This window comes from Brachypodium distachyon, chromosome 5 (assembly GCF_000005505.3).
Source record: "Brachypodium distachyon strain Bd21 chromosome 5, Brachypodium_distachyon_v3.0, whole genome shotgun sequence".
Taxonomy (NCBI): Eukaryota; Viridiplantae; Streptophyta; class Magnoliopsida; order Poales; family Poaceae; genus Brachypodium; species Brachypodium distachyon.
The window spans coordinates 25,249,646-25,253,597 of NC_016135.3; the positions used below are offsets into that span (position 1 = coordinate 25,249,646).

The 3,952-nt window shown below is 40.2% G+C and overlaps 1 non-coding gene across 1 annotated transcript; it reads left to right on the forward strand.

The window, feature by feature from the left end:
- Positions 1 to 3,003: 3,003 nt before the first annotated feature.
- Positions 3,004 to 3,222, forward strand: LOC112269548. The gene has a single exon (XR_002961440.1). It is a non-coding gene; the product is annotated as a small nucleolar RNA U3 (small nucleolar RNA).
- Positions 3,223 to 3,952: the final 730 nt, after the last annotated feature.

Consider the following 3,952-nt stretch of genomic DNA (forward strand, 5'->3'; position numbering starts at 1 on the left):
TGATGTTTTTAATTGACTTTATATTAAAATATAGAACTAAACGTTAGACCGTGTGTCGGATGGTTGATCAACTTTTGCATTAGACTGATTGATTGTCTGTAGGTTATATAACTTAGTATAGGTCATTGAAGTTCAGATCACGTATTGACCGCTGGTCTTTACTTGAGATAATTGATCATATGTGATGTACATCACATTTGTAACAAAATTCAAATTCAAACGTGAAATTGATGGATTGGTTGTTTGGACGGGTAGTCGTGAGTAGTTGATTATGTTAGTAGGTTGAATGTCCGTAGTGAGTCATAATGCAATATTAAAGTTTTACTTGATTACTCTATCGATACTCGGCTTAAAGTTTAAATCATTTGAGCTAACTATTTGTTTTCTACGGTACTTTATAGCGATATTACATAAAACATGTTTGTTTCGCTAGCCGACCATTAGCTCGTACATGATGTTAAATTAGTAGTCAGAGTAAAATTTGAGACCACACATGCAATGCAATTCAAAAATTTCTTAGCAATAATAAAATGTTTTATATAGAGTAATAATTTTCAAATACTATCACTAACTCACTTTGCAAAATTATATATTGTGAGGACTCGTAGAGGTCCTGTGTAGCCCACGTTTATCTTACTAACAGTATATTGGTATGCAGAATTAAAATTTTCCAAACACTATTATTGACTCGTCTTTGAAAAAAAAACAATGAATAGAGCTAGCTTTACTACTAAATATTCTCGGGATTCACGAATAAAAAGAATAGAAAAATTACATCTGAGAGGTCATAACATATTCATTGCCCAATGGTGTTTGCATTTTGTGTTTGAAACCATAAAAAAAGTATTGCGCTACTACTAATTACAATATATTTGGTCTATGTAGGTCTTAAACTACTTTGATGTCTTATTGATAGCCCATCAAATATCATCCTCATTAAATCTTGACAGTTAAATATCAAATCTAACAGTTTACATAATTCAGATGATCATATAGATTAATGTGGTGTTTTCTCTCTACAATCGCGTATTGTGCTTTCATTATATAATGGTTTACATAATTCAGATGACATAAGTCAGAGGAGGTGATATTAACTAATTAAAGATCAGAACACCTATCAATCTCGGGTTTTTATCGCATACGACTAATTAAACGTTATAACCCATCCATACACAAAACTAAAGTTCATATGAGAAAACTGACGAATCAATTTGTTTGAATTGATAGATCATGTGTACGTCAAATTATATTAGTAGATACAATATTCATGATAACGAAACATAATGTGAGTTTAAAATTTTACGTAATTCTTCTATCTATATTCAGATAAAAATTTAGATCATGAGCTACTCATTTTATTGTTTATAAAGATATTTATAAGTGTTTGCTTCGTAGCAAATCCTTTATTTATATTTAATGATAATTAGTAGCCGGTCTTGAAATTAGGGACGCGTGTTGACACACGTAGACTTATAAATATTCAAATACACGTTAATATCTTATTTTTTTGAAGAAATATAGATATAGATTATAACTAATAGACTTAACTTATTATTTAATATTTTCATGACCTGTGAAAACAATAAAATAATGTTGAAATGCCGTCGCGTAACAGAGTAGTTACGTTTGGCACCATAAAAACAAATTATTTTAATTACCACCGACTATAACATATTAGACCTATTTGGGCCTGGAATTATTTTATGTATTATAGCCCATCAGATATATCTCTAATTATGGCTAATTCTACAAATTGGACCTACTTGGGCCTGAAACCACTTAATGTTTAGAGATAGCCCATCTAACTGACCCCATCATTAAATCTGGACCGTTAGATGCAAGATCTAATGACCAGAATAATTGAGGTGATGTGGATCAACGTCGAGCCTCTCCTCGGTACCCTCATATTGCTTTTAGTATATAATAAAAATAGATGTGACTAGGGGAGAAAAAAAGAGCAAAGTGCGGATGAGAAGAGCGAAAAAGACATTGTCCGCCCTGAGTACCGACCCAACCTGGAGAAATTTGGGTTGGAAATAGATGGCGTCCAAACAAAAAAAAATCTGTTTGGCACAAACGGACAAAATGCGTCTTTGTCACAGAGTCATGGACGAAAGCTCAGATAGATTACATGGAGGGAAACACCATGTCCAGAGTTGCGTAGAAAATCTTTGGCCTCCTTCTGGTTCGAAAAGAAAAACTATGGCTACCACTGTTGCATTCCACCAACAAGCCCGGCCCAGTACAAAGTGTAGGACGTGAATGGGCCATACCTGCAGGGACGTGATATGCAGACGCAGTCACGCAGATCTGTACACACACCGCAAGTCAGCGTTTGTTCATTTGCATCTTCATTCTTCAGAAAAGTTAGACACTCGTACTTCAGACGGCAGGAGGTTTCTTCCATTTTCTGAAATAAAACGGCTCCAGTTTGTGAAGCTCTGATCATGATTACCCCTCAGATTCATATATGCTTCACAGAACCACGCCGTTAGCGTTTGTCAGATATCACGAGGGTTTTGCCCCAGTTGATTTGGTTGCACGTCTTGAGTTTGTCATGGAAGTAATTAAATGGCCGGTGGTTGTGAGAAATCTGCAGAAGGAAGACCTCGCTGCTCACAGGCGTACTTGTGATTTCTAGATTAGAAGAAGGGATATATCCTAGAAGCAGACGGTGATGATGCAGTGATGGCGCGATGCATTGCGTTGCCTAGCCTAAGGAATCCACATCTATCGTTGGACCGAAGGCCCAAGGCCTGAGGTACGCAAGAAGATTTGTAGCATTGTCCGCAAAACACTAGTGAACACACCCAAGGCCGAGCAGCTGGAAGCAACGGCATGTTCTGATACCTCTTCGCTAAAACGGGCCACAAATGTACTGGGCCTGTATAGTGCCGGGATGTCCCGTTACACGCAGTGTACTGAGCAGAAGTGATTAGTACCACCTCGGCTGTTTAAGGGAAGCTGACCCAGTTTAAAAGGAGAGATTATAGACAATGCAGCACGACCTTACTTGAACAGGATCTGTTCTATAGGATCGTACCGCTATATCCTTGACTAATAAGGAGGCAAGAACTTAAGCCTGGTTGATGACTCATGACCTGTGGGCCAGAGCGTGATTAACTGCACGGGTTAGATGATGAAATCCAATCCACGGCAGTAGAGGATCGTTCCTGTTCAGCTTTAGCTGACCAGGGTGGCTCTCAGGTTGTCTGACAGGCTCTTTTTTGTTCCTTACTGTCTTTTTACCAGGGTATCAATTGCAATGCACACAAGAAATCACTGCCTTTTGCATAGTACCAGGATAACCAGAGGCTTCATCCAGCGCCTAATCGAGCCTCACATGGGTCGGGCAAAGATTTCCCGAAAGCCTGAGGCCTTTTTTCGCAGCGAAATGAGCATGGGCGTTGTTGCCCCATGCGGGGTCAGAACCCTGAAGCTAATGGAGCTGATTGAGCCATATGTCTCGCTGCAAAGCCTCTCGAGCTCTCTTCCTTTTGCTGGCCCGCCAGTAAAGTAACCCTTCCCGCCTTCCCGCCCCGATCGAATCCTCTTCGATCGATCTGCTGCTACTCATGTCCCAAAAGCTCTCGGTGCACATGCTCTCCGGCCTCCGGGCCGGCGGGGCCAATCCCGCATTGTCTCACTCGATCTTTGCGAGGATTCCCCTGACACCGGCCATGCCTTGAGATTCCTAACGGCACAGTCACTTCTCAAACAAGACTCCTCATGTACACATGCTGTATGATTCTCGTTTCCCTTTTTTCTGGAACAAGACTTCCCGGATGATCTTATGAGCCCTTTGACTACCGATCGAGGCCGTAATAATTCGCAGATACAGTGCCGCCACTTCATTCATGCATGCATGCGTGGCTCCATACATACAGAGTGGTCAACAAGCGGTCGCCTCGATCGCTACCTTGGTCGGTCGGTCGGTCTAGAGTTCCAGACA